The sequence below is a fragment of the Varroa jacobsoni genome, unplaced genomic scaffold, assembly GCF_002532875.2.
Source record: "Varroa jacobsoni isolate VJ856 unplaced genomic scaffold, vjacob_1.0 scaffold_43, whole genome shotgun sequence".
In the NCBI taxonomy this organism is placed as follows: Eukaryota; Metazoa; Arthropoda; class Arachnida; order Mesostigmata; family Varroidae; genus Varroa; species Varroa jacobsoni.
The window spans coordinates 120,970-134,353 of record NW_019212945.1 but is presented as its reverse complement, the minus strand read 5'-3'; the positions used below and the strand labels follow the sequence as shown (position 1 = coordinate 134,353).

Genomic DNA, 13,384 nt, shown 5'->3' with positions numbered 1-13,384 from the left:
TAACAGTACGACGGGCCTTTTCTTAACGACTCTTGCTTGCTCAAAATCTCCATATCAAGTAGCTATAGAACTGCTCTAATCAGTTCGTGAGCAAAAATATTGATAACGTATGCCTTGGATGTACGTACTTTATTCGGTAGTTACTGAGAAAGTTTTCACAGTATTGAGATCGATCATTGGGGACAAATTTTTTTAGACGATCGTGGGATGTCTTCCAAATTGCGTAGCCGCCTACCTCGAACCCAAATATAATCGTCCCCTAGAAATATGGAAACTTCTTTGGGTCCATGTGTAGATTAGGATCATTTCGATTTAGGTTATCCTTCCTGACCAGTTTCTCAACGCTGTATATATATATATATATATATATATATATATACATATACATTTAATATGGCTAATAAAAAATAATCCGCTGAGATCTAAATTAACCACGGCAAAATTCTACCGAAATAAATTGTTTTTCAAAAGATACAAATAGTAATAATAACTTCATTCTTATCTATAAAGAAAAACCTGCTCGATACTTGCTTTACACATCCAAAACCCTCATAGGCGAGCCAAGGATCCACAACCTATAAATGAAGCGAACAGCTTTGAATTCCTAAACAAACAGGTCTGAAACGTTTTCCCTACATTTTCCCTGCACTTAGCGGTTCGACTTGTATAGATGCTCACGATTTTCTACCTGCAGTCGGCTCTCCTTCTCGGTCTCTTACACTTCGGGACCTGCCATGCGCGAACCTCGTAGGCGGTTAATACCGACTAACGCCAACAAGCGGTTAATCTCGAAGTTGAGCTCGAATTAAGCTGTTGTAGCAGGTATTATTAGGTAACCCAGTTTGCCTGTTACTTGTAACAGTGGTTTCTCTTTTGTGAAATTCTTACCTAATTCCACTGACTCGTATGCCGTCTGAATCGGCGCTATTTTCTTCTGCCTCCTCTCTGTGTGTTCTTGGCTCCCGTAGCAGGAAACGCTAACGTTCAAGCATCATTTCGATAGCTTCACCTTACACTTAAGAGCCCCGTCCCCTTTGTTTTTACTGCGCAGATTTTGCGGCAGGGTTCTGCTATAATCTAATTTCGATACGTCGCTACTGCGCCGGTGTTAAGAACGACCATTCTCGAAAGACGATATGTCAAAAAACCTTTGGCATGCACCTACTTCATGTAATGTTCTTAACGACAAAGGACATGCAACTCAAATATACCCCTTCCACTGCTGTGACTCACAGAGATAATGCTACTAGAAGACTGCGAGTGTGATTTCAAGAGTTAGCGATAAAAAAAGAGAGATCGTGCGGCTTCTTTCAGCAACGTTCTAGCCTTTTCATAGGTTTATCCATAATTAATTGCACAAGTAGCAGCAGGTAACAGCCGATTAATTGTAACAGATACGTAGTTTTCTTCGGTTGCCAGCGTTGAATTTGATTAGTGGTCTTCGCCTTTATTCTCCGTGCTGCTGCTCATTGGCATTATCGCGGCAACCGCCATAAGAAGGGAAATCAACGTGCGCGCGAAAAGCACCTCTCTTGTATCTTGGCCTGGTCTTGCCTGTTAGGCTGCTTGTTTTTTCTGTAAAGGTCTCCCAGTATCTGTGGTTCGGGCAGTACAACTAACAGCCCGCGCGCTTCTACGACGACTTCTACGACAACACAGTCGTCATTGGAGTGGAACTCGATCATGTTTGGCTATCAGAATTTTCGCGGCCAGATGGCTTTCGTAGCAGACAATACGCGCACTGCATGAGTCGCCTGCGCATGATTGGTTTGTTCAAAGTTTCGCGCGCATTACTTCGCAGACGGCACGGCCAATTTAGGCCCTTGTTGAAACCCAAACATGCAAAAGGCCACCCGTTGGCCAATGGCAATGTTGGCCTCGTCTGCTGGAGACGGTGCTGCGGTTAGTGACGTCAACATCGTGCTTACTGTAATATTTAGCGATTTTATTATGGTTCTCGTGCGCCCAGAGTGGAAAAATTAAGGTAAAATTAAGCGTTCCGGCGGGCGTTTTGGGCCCCATCAGGTGAGTGTCGATGAGTGCTACTTGCTCTGTGAGTGTCGGTAAAAAAATGCCAATCAAATTCATTTCGATCCTCGCGCGGGATCTACGTATTGCCGCGTCGGAAGTGATTCGTTGCAGTATTCGCGCACGAACAACGGCAAACGGCTAAGCGGTTACAGCATAGGAGCAAGAGCCAATAGTGCTAAGCAAGCGCTAAAAGCCACAAGCATCGGGACGACATTAAAGTAGCAAGGCGCTAGGGCAGGTGCTGAGCGACGATGAACGACATCATCGGCAAGGCGACCAGCGCTGTCGTATAGGATTCGTGATAGGATAACAATAATCTTGAGAAGCTGAGCACAAAAAAAAAAAACCTTTCTCCCTTCAATTTTGGACACATAGAGAAAAAAGGGCGCTGACGAAATAACAACAAAGTGGCATTTACGTTACATGAAAAAAACACTACGATTTTTTGTTTTTTACTGTTGACGACGTCTACTATTACAAGCACCCAACTGTTTGCATTGCACACTGCAAAATTATCATTCGTGTGTTGTCTTGTGACCAGTCTATGTATGTGTGCGTGCAGCCGCTCAGGCTCGATTCATTCGTGCGGTGCTATGTCGTGTCTGTGTGTATTATCTCCGTGAGTGTATTGATGTGTCGTTGTCTACTGAGCTAACGGTCCTTCAATTCTATGTTCACCTCGACTCCTGCTACAGCTATTGCTGGAAGATCTGGCTGTAAATTTCCTACAGTGTACGCGCGCTTCTAGCTTTAACATGATGACAGTGGGATGGGGTTTATCGAGGCAACGAGGATAATGGATAAGGAGAAGGATGAACATGGATTGTAACCGTGGTGCGTGGCTCTCGCGTATCGTGTATCTCTGTCGTAGATATGTTTTCGACGTCGTGACGGCGTGATCGACGACATCGGCGATCATGATCATGTGTCAACTTCTAGAAATAGCATCACATATCTATCTAATCAGAGTGTCTAGACGAATCAGTCGTTCACTAGTTTCCTGTATTAATAGATTATATAATGTTTACAACGTGCGCTTAATCGAAATGACGCTTTGCCTCGGACTGGAGAAAATAGAGAATTTATGCTGTCAGTTGGCGGGCGCCTTAGATCTTCGCAAACACGGTCCAACCGATGCAGAATCAAAGGATGGTCTGACAGTATTATTACACCGCGCGAACGACACGTTACCGAGAACATCGTTGTTCGATCTCGTGGGATATATCGTGTTCAAGCTAGCAGACCCGATCTACCAGTAGAAAAGCTCAGCTGTGGATTTTACAGCGACGCTCGCTGGACCTCGAAATATCTTAGTCTGTCGAGAATCAGTGACAGTGTTTGGGTATTTCTCATGGGAGTCTATGTTTCTTCGAAGCCCGGAAGAATTGGGTTTGTTTCACAGAGCTATGTCAGTCTGGAATGACAGAGCAGAAAAATGTGGGGCATACCGCCCTCTCTCTCATGTCACCAGCCAGACAATTTTCTAGGACGCGTGTTTTAAGGCCTCTCTCCAGGTCGATAAAAAAACGAAAATTTAATACAACCGACCCGCTCACTTCACATGGTTAATAATGACTAACTATGCTCTTTTCTACAGAACTTTGGCGTCTCCTACAAAATAACAATGATAAGAACCCATCATTTTGGCCACCATTTCTCCAGTTACTATTATAAATGTTTCGGATTCGTGGTACTGTCGTTAAACACCGCTCGCAATACGAAACGTGTGTTTACGCCGAGCTTCGGATCGAGACAACTTAGTGTCCCACGATCACGGGGCTAAATTATTCATTACTACTCCATCTAATATCAACTAAGGTACTGCACTCCACCGTGTTTATTTCCGTCCTGCTATATGGTCAGTACTTTGTATCATCAGACTTTAATATATCGCTACTCGCGAATGCATCTTCATTTCAGCAAAGGAAAATTCCTTTCGACTTCCATGTGTCCCTGTCATGAGTGCACAATAGCTTACCTTACATAGTAGGAGCAACCAATAGTAAATTAGACCGGTGTGGTAGCGGACTTTATTTATACATATTTCTCTTCATTTACAAACGGTTATCGTTTGTAACACTTCGCATTTAATTGATTCAATAGAAAATCAGATGACCGTCTCAATCGATTGTTGTAAGGGACCCTTACTCCGAGGTCACAAGAAAAAACTATTGCTATCGATCGTCGGTATAGCAAAGGGTTGGTTCAAAAACCCATTCTACTACCTAGTCATTACTGACGTTAACCCCATCGTTTACAACAGCTGTTCTTTCCCACTGCATATATTTCATGTCTATATAGATATCAAGTGGTTGCGAGTAGATCTGCGCATAGACGCCGGGATAGCTGCGCTTTTAAGGCTTATGTGGGCCTGAATAGACGTCCCCTAACCAGCAGAATGAATGGTGGAAAACAGCAATGACTGGCAAAGCCGTTGGACATAGTGAGACAAAACAGATACCTCAACTCCAGTCCTCAATAGAGCAGCAACAGCAGCTTCTAGCAAAGCATTACGTTCTCTTGCTGAAACGCCGGTGAACGCTACACATTGCCGCTGTCGGTCCTTATGCACTCCGCGAGCACTAAGCGGTGTTGTAAATGGTGACAAAACTGCTTCCGGTGCTTCGGTTTTTTCGCTCTGTAAATGTTGAATCTTCAAGACTTATATGGTCTTTTATGCGTTGACTGTAGCTCCACTTCTGGGCAAAGTTGTCGCCTATTAAATAGCGAGTTATTACACGCCGGGTATCTCATCTCTTAATGGACTCCACGTCACTCTACCGTCGTGACGGCTTCATCGTTACGTTTTCTTTTCCGCTCCGGTACTTTTTCGTTCAACGCAGCGTAAACGAATGTAGTGCCTGCCACAATAAACATTGAAGTGACGGATACTGTGTAAAAAAAAGCTGATGACAACAACTGTTCCTTGATTGGTATTCTCTTTGCGGTGGTCCATACAACGCAACGCTTGCAAACAAGTTAGATTAGGCAAAGAACTCGAAACGAGGGGTCAAAAAGTTACTGAATAGTGGTGGCACTAACTACATTGTAACTTATGTTGTCGTTGCCGCTCATGAGATTTTGCGTGCAGGTGGTTGGCGTGCTATGAATAGGACCGTGTGTTTGTTCGCGTCGGCACTTGCCTACTTAGAGCACGGTATACGGCATCAGATAATCGAGAGGTCCGTTAGGTACCGTTTTGTGATCTACATATATATACATATACGCATAATCCTTTGTGTCAAAGGTTGATAAAGTTGGATAAACTTGTATGCTCATCTTGAGTGCGTAACTGCACAATTTATGGGTATACTACCTTTTTTCCGGTTACCAGCTCGTCGGTGAATGTAAAACACAATTATTCTGGGACAGTATAATTCTGCATAAAATGATGCAATTCTTCAGCGAACGATGTAACTCTTTGTATATCAATACGATCCTAAAGTGAAGGTCTTCTATAGCCTGTGTCATCACGTGTACCTATCAACTTTCAAATAAAGCCAACAAAGGTGTAGTAAGGAAGGATTTTTGTTTTTCTGTTGCTAAAGTGTGGATATGCATCTCATTCGCCGTAAAGAAAATGCATATTCACCATATATATATATATATATTTTTTTTTTGTGAGTGATGCGAAGCACATGTAAGATAACTAAGCCATTGAAGCAATTGCCATATGCGTTCACTCGAGGACTGAACTGTTCCGGCCGAGGCCACGTGAGTCTAGTGCGAATCGCACGATGAGCAATCCATAACCAGAGTTGAGTGACCAGGGACTATACTCAAGCCCATCGTCACGTCGCTGACAAACGGAGCAAAATAATGAACGCAGTGACGTTTGAGTTAGGACAAATTAAATTGGTCCGCGTTGACTCTTCAATTAAGCGAATTTCTGTAGACAGATCACTTTTGGAATCGGAATGGAAACTACGGCGAGGTTTTCTCATCATACAGTTGTATGTGATTAAATCTATCGCGTTCACTGCGGCTAGCTGACAAGGTTAACAAGCGACATGTATTTGACTTTGCATCCGTCCTATGTAATGCTGTTTCTGATAACGGGACGGCCTGAAATTAGGTTATGCTGTATTAAAGAACTACGAAGCTACAGCCGAACTGTTTCTACTTGCTACTGTGACAAGCGCTAAGAGAGTACCTTCTGAAACTCTATAATAGGAGCCAATGGACCATACGAAGCTGAAAACTTGTTCTGTCAGTTTATAGAAATGGGACATATGTCTACATAGCCTCTTATTACCATAAATATTTTTAAAGTAAGATTGTCCTTTTTCGATTGTTCGAATGTTGGGAGCGATAAAAATAACCTTATTCCCCTTATTCCTTACTGAGGGAAGAATTGGCTGTCATATAGACAAGTCGTGAATAGTACCGAATGCAGTAGACGGCCTTCCTGGAAATCTGAATATGATCTATGAAATTCAATAGGATAGCCGAAGTCAACTGGATCCGCAAATAGATGACGTGTCGTCACTACGCTATGAGTTACAAATAACAATAGATATCGTTAGTGAATCGATCGGTATATATAATAGCTGTGATACTCTATCCTGTCACAGTATCTGTGGTTTCATCAACCAACCAACCGTATCGTACCGTCAGGCCGAATCATAGCAATTTTCTCTCTTTGGTTCTCGTCGTCGTCTGTCTGGCCCCTTTCACCTGGGTACGATTTCCTGTTTCTCGCATTCAATTTCCGATACTTTTTTATATTTGAACTTTGAACTCGAATTTCGCAAGATCAGTGAGGAAGGCTAATTGTGGTCTGTTAGAAGGATATTTTGGATAAAGTTTCACAGCTTTACGAGGCGTATTTGACGTTTCAACCAATTGATGACGTCATTATGATGCACGCTAGCTGTACACAGGTATTTTCCCCTCTTACAGTTGGTTAATGCTTTTTGATATAGCTATCCATCCTAGCTAGGGGAAGGTGAAAGTCAGCGAATTGCAATGCACGGAACATTAGTTTATTTCGGTGACATCACCGTAGTGTATGGACGAATAATGATACAAGATAGATTTAGAAAAAAGAAAAATCAAATTGAACCGATGCAACGTAAAGTGTAAACGTCACTAACAAACGCTGGAAGATCTTGGGTTCGGCTGTTGTAGACACTGTATCTATGTCCTACGTCTGTGTTGACCGTACGTTCCTATTTCTCGTTTATACCTGTAAGACTAATTTCAGTGTACGTTTTCGAATGCTGGCCTCTTCCTAAACTTCCGACTTCGTTTGACGCTTCGAAAGTTAAACTAGACATTAGTTTAAACGTATTCTGTATCGTCGTCAGCATGAGTGGCATAATGATCAGCATCGTCCTATACTGTTCTGGCTAGCAATCGTACGATGATTGGTAATAAGCTTCATTTAAAACTATCCAAAAGATGAGACTGTTGGCATGCGGCAAAACTTAGTTTTGATGATTTAGTTAGCCAGCTATGAGTAAGCCACCCTAAAACTTCTTTTTCCTATTTGGCCATTCGCGCATCATATACCAAACCTTGTTAGTCGAAGTGTAAAGTGAACATGTTATGGCCTATCATCGAAAGTCGAGTAATTCGGATAGTCTGCTGATTCTGCCGTATCGCCCTCGATTCGTTAGAAAGTGAAGAGACGAAATGAAAAGTAAAAAAGGAAATGGCCTGAGCCGCCTATATGACGCATATCTGTGTAGGAATCGATGTGTCGGATTCGACAATCCGCACGCGGGCAGTGAAATACGCTTACCTTTATTTCTACAGCGGGGAGGTTGTTGCAGTCGTAATGGTCGGAGGTTGACGATTAACACCGCCTGCTTGCGGCTCGTACGGGGTCGTGCTGGTGAAATTCTCTCTTGATTAGGATTTATCATGAGACATTATAACGCTACGTAGAGCGAGAAACGCGGTGCTAGCAAAGGCGATCGCGTAGTAAATATAGCATAGCCCACTCTAACCCAGACTCGGCACCGTAACTGCGTAGAGGCAACAATTGTGCAACGAATCAGTGTGCAAGCAAGTATCCTTTTAGGGGCATTCTTTTTCTTTGTGTATCATCGCTTTTCCCATTGGAGCCGTTTGCTATGGCACGTTAGTGTTCCCTCGTTCACTCTGATGCGCTTGCTCCGCTTGCCGTCTACAGTCGTCGCTGCATGAAGATTGATTTCCGTCCAACGACGACCTTGCTCGTGGTGATGACAGTGAAGGTTATGATGACGGCCGGCCGTATTAGTGAAAGTACTTCATTTAAGGAAGACCAATTTATGCAATTCATGAGTCACCGGGCCGCTTTAATAGAAAAGAAGGTGGAAGGAAAACGAGAAGGACTAGCGCAGGGCAGGCGCTCACTGTTGGCTTGCTTTATACTATGGCACTGCCTTACGCAAAAATGTTCACGGTCTAATATGTAAATCCCTGAGAGAACTATGCGTGGTACGGTTACAGATGAGCTTTTGTTCATTATCATTACACTGCTTGCGTGACAGCTCCCGGTAACTCAGCTAAGCGTTTCATGCATATAACTTTGACGAGTTCTGAATCGTATCAATTTGAATTTGGCGCCTTTTGCCTGGTTAAAGTATAACAGAATACTAGACAGTAGCTTCAATAAGCTAGTCTCTAGACGACTGGCATGCTGTATCAAACTGATATTTTTCGCTAAATATGTTGATGTGCTGTTGGACACAACCGTCATGGGCGTAGGGAATTATTTATAACATGGCTAAAGGCCTACTATGAGGGACCTACATTTAAAACGTGTTTACGTGGTTCTATTGTTGTTGACTGATCTCACGCGTGAAATAGATTAAAGGCAGCGACATAACAGTGAGATTCTGCGGTACGTCGGAAGTCAGTGAGTCGTTTGTACAAACCGATACTGCCTTCGTAAGAGATTTTTTCAGGTGTTTATCGTCGTTGATTGTAATTGTCATCCTAGTGTAATGCACATAATAACTTTTCGAACTTACTCACTGGTATTGAGTAATAGCTCATGAGGAGTTAGCCCTCCATTGGTTCAAATGCTAAATTTTAGTCCAGTGTACTGCAGGGCTATAATGCGTCTGCACTAAGATAAAATCCGGCGCTTTCTATTCAGTAAGGATATTCCATCCACGTTTAATGATAAAAAGCCATTAACGCATAGTAAGGAGCACTTAAAAATTGGAGCCTTGAAGGCGTTGAAGGTAGTGCGTCCAACATAGCTTCATTAGTGTAATGCGTTCGTAACACGTACTCCACGTATAAAAAATACGTTAGATTATTGCCACGTGTGCTTTTCTCTTTTGTCCAACCTAAAAACATCGCAATAAGCAAAAAAAAAAAAGAAGACGCATGAAAAATCTTTCCGCTCTTACCTTTCGATCGAATGGTCCTATTTTAACCATTGTTACTGTTACCTAGTGAAGGTTTGCCGTCTCTCCCTTACTCTCTCGATTTTCCTCTGTTTGCCTGGTCGGATTATGCTGTGCCACCGGTACCTCACTCTGCAGTGCGAGTCAATCACATGGTCGCATTCTGTGTAGTTTAGCGCGATTTTCCGTATACGCTTACTACTCCGACAGCTGTTGCTAGCTAACCTCGTATTGAACACCTGGGTGACCATATAAGTAAATCACTGGTATGGTAATGGTTTCGCTGATGGAGATCGTTCCGATTTTACGCGACGTGAGGAGGCAATGCGAGGGCCCTGCTATTCGCAGTGGCTGTAGTTGTTGTAATGGCAATACTGAGCGATTACTCATATTGGCTAATAGTTGCGGACAAATCATTTATTGATTAATGGGAATATTATCAGATTTCGTGATGATATGAGTTATGACTTCGATTAGTGCAGTTAGCTGTCGTTGTTGCTCTTTACGCAGCCATGATTCTGCTTCCAATACTCTGGGGTAAACACCATGAACCCCCGCGTCAAGCGGCAGTTGCAGCGATAACAAACAAAAGCGACATATCGGATAGAATAATGCAGCATTTAGGCAACCGTGGGAACAAAATCATAATGAATTGAAGTCGGCACATTCTAGTTTCTGCCTTGCGCTTGTATGTTTACGCTTGCTTGGCTGGTTAGCCAGTCCATCCTTTGGACAATTTTTTTTGTACAGTTTACGACAAAAATGGGCTTTTATCAATCAAAGTTTCGCAAGCTGCCTTCCTTCTTTTCCTGCAACCCCGTAGCTGTATTGGTCCGCAACTGCTTACTTCACTAGCTGCTGACGCTTGCTTGCCGTTTCTATTTAGCTGATCACGCCAACGGTCCCGTCGAATCCACGTGACAACAAGTCCAGCAGCAATCGCGGGAGTAACAACGATAGCAACGTCAATGATAACCACAATAACCTACTGCTTTCTACGGTCGCGACAACGATTCCAGCGGCAATGCGACGGCTGCCCGTCGGCCGCAGATCGCGCAAGTTAGTCTCCGTAACTTAAGTCGACGACGCTTAGCATCGCCGACAAAGCATCTGTATTCTTCCTAAGTTCCCTATCCGCCCATTACGCGAGTTACTAGAATTTAGCCGGTTTGAACGTAGACGGATACAGGGAAGCTACGAATGCAGTCGAATTTGTTAAGAACCGAAACAGATGCGATAACCTCACTGAGGTAAAGTTGTTTATCAAATAACTATATATAAGCGTTGTGTGTCAATGTCTTTCGTCGAATTTATGAAGGCTGTTTATCTTTACATTTCTCTGATTCTGTAGCTCGTCTTCTTGTTTTGTTTTTTGATACATTACGTTGTCGTTATTATCGATGACCTCGCCGGCTCGACGGTTTGATTGATCATTTTCATCCGGATCCGGCAGAGGTTTATTACAGAGTAGGTTAGTTAATTTTCACTGTCGAATTTCATTAGAATGAAATTGCAGCTGTTCCGACGAGGTATTCTTTATCCATAGGGTTCTATATGCAGGCCTTTACTGAGAACGTTTTTTTTAAGGACGTCAGCAAATCGCCTAAGCACAAATTATTTTTTCTAGAAAACATTTTATAGAATTAAATAAAGCGATTTTCGTATGTTGCAAATCCTGTATTGATTGTAGCGGTAGATTGTTTAATCGGTTCCGATGTGGTTGTCCTTTTTGCATGGCCTCGCCGGGCTATTTTCTAACGAAATTTCGCTTCAGCTCGACAAGGAACGAACTGAGAAAAGTTTATATTTAATTTAAATCGGCATTTCGGCTTTCGGCTCGTATTGAAGCTCCCACGCCGCGTATTCGACCTATTCAAGTCCACACATCCATGTTGGCTTTTGTTTGGCTTCTTCGTTAAAAATGATTTTTTTAGAACGGTTCCGCCCCTTTCTACTCGGTCTATAACCACCATCATATCAAAAGTGTGCACCCGACGAAATGACTTGCCAATAGTTGCATAAACATGATTTAGTAACGCTGTTGTCATTCTAAGCCATATCTGCATCGAATTTGTGTAACATAGTTACTCACTTATATATATATATATATATATGTACCTGCAGCCAGGCCACACTCGAGGCTCTCTATGTAATACCTCTGGCTCTCTACATCCTGTGTCAATTCGCATACCGCCACCATCACGACCGGCATAGTTGTTCTTTTTGTCCCATTTTCAATAGTTGAACCAGCCTACTCGTATGGCTGGTTCAACTATTGAAAAACTGGCATTTAATCATGAAGACCAAGGGAATGGTAGCGAACACTGCTGTATGCTGGTACAATCGTCATCGAAAACAGGCAGAAACGGTAAATAGGTAATACGTTGCCGTATCCAAAGGACAGGACAAGCTTTTCGTTTGTACTAAACACTGCGCTGCAGCTGAAATTAGTTCCGATGCCTCGACCTCAGGTGCTTTAAATACCGCCTAGCGAATTCCTGCAGATGGAAGGACTTCGGTCCGTCTGTGCTCTATACTTCGCTTGCGGAGCCGGTTGAGCATTGTCGCGAATCTGAGCGTAAATGAGGGGCTTTGTCTGGTCAGTCGCCTTGATCTTTTTCGACCACGTTGCTGCCGTTTATGACCATTTATATGGTAGCCTCGGGGCTAGAGATCAGTAGCAGCAGCAGCGTGTAGAAGTCATATGTGCCTACTAAAGGGCGACTAAAGTTCGACGACAGCAAAAGGAGGCGGCAGAAGGTGCGTTCCCAATCTGGGAACTGTAACACAGAAATAACAGGCAACACGACGTGATGTCTGCTACTCATCGTGGATACAGATCGATTAATTATTAGTATAATTAGAAAAAAATGTCTAAACACATTGAAACATGTTAGAAATATCTACTTACAGTGCTGTGTGTTAGCTTAATAGGATGTGATGCTTAGCCACACGGTTACGGGTACTTGAATCGATATTGAATTTATAGTTCGAAGTTTGTGAAGACACATAGTAACGCAACAACAAGTGAGTTTTTTGCTTTGAACGTACGTACTGTTTTCTTTAGATTTCATCTTTTTTTATTACGCTTAAAGGGGCTAAAAGTATGAAATTGTTTTGGCTAATGAATCCTTAACGAGTTAGCAGTGAAGCCATCGAATCCATGGACAATGCTTGTCTCTCATACTCCTGCTAACTCCATCGAAGAAGCCAAGTCTTTCCGTCGTAACTCCCAACTATTTATATTTTATATTATCTCTGCAATGCTTCAACACGGGGCACAGCGCAATTTGTTTGGTCGTCACAGAGTCCACCAAAACGCAGCGATTGGTAGTTGCCTTTCAGGCGATATTTTAACTGTTGGCCTACAGACTTCCGTATCGACTTTCTGACATAATGATAAACCATGTTTAATGGCGATGTCAACAAGCTGGCAGTTGATAAGAAACGAAGCATGATACAAACACCAGTAACAATCGATAAGCTATGTTACCGTTTCATATGAACAGTGTATACCTAACATTATCGTACCGCATCCGTCAACCCTACTATGTCAAGTGACATTGGTACATTGTTTTTCAAATTGTTTGCCTGTATTCTTTTTATCTTTTTTATTCATTCTGTACGTATCAAACCCACATCTCAGCCACATTTCGTCATCATCGTTAGCTGTTCGCCTACGACAACAAACGCTTCTTGGTAGCAAAAGCTGCTTGCTACCACTGCTATTGCTTGAACGATTGCAATTTATCCTTGCCCCTTTATACCCGTTCCTCTCTTGGACGTCTCTTAGCGCCTAACTAGAAAACACTAGAAAAACGTTTTCTGCCAGACGTTTAACTGCAGCAATCGCCACCCGGCAGGCAAATCTGCGAATAACTACTGTTATGATCGATAGCATTGTTTTCTTTTAACTAAGTTACATCTCTTCATGTCAACTCAGCCTTCATTTTTATGTCGAACTCTCCGTACCTGAGTCTGTACCCTTTTCTTCGAGTATACGG

General features: G+C 42.8%; 1 protein-coding gene across 11 annotated transcripts in view; it reads left to right on the top strand.

Moving 5' to 3' along the window:
- Window positions 1-892: 892 nt before the first annotated feature.
- The window catches only part of ERR (estrogen-related receptor), a 132,914-nt gene continuing 120,422 nt past the window's right edge, over window positions 893-13,384 (top strand). For 4 of the 11 annotated variants that reach the window (XM_086968288.1, XM_086968290.1, XM_086968295.1 and 1 more), the window contains exon 1: window positions 900-2,025. The gene's annotated coding sequence lies outside the window, so the exon portion shown is untranslated. Of the gene's footprint in view, window positions 2,866-2,915; window positions 3,890-13,384 lie in introns of those variants that run through there. The other 7 variants (XR_015311040.1, XM_086968303.1, XM_086968305.1 and 4 more) reach the window with 4 other exon arrangements.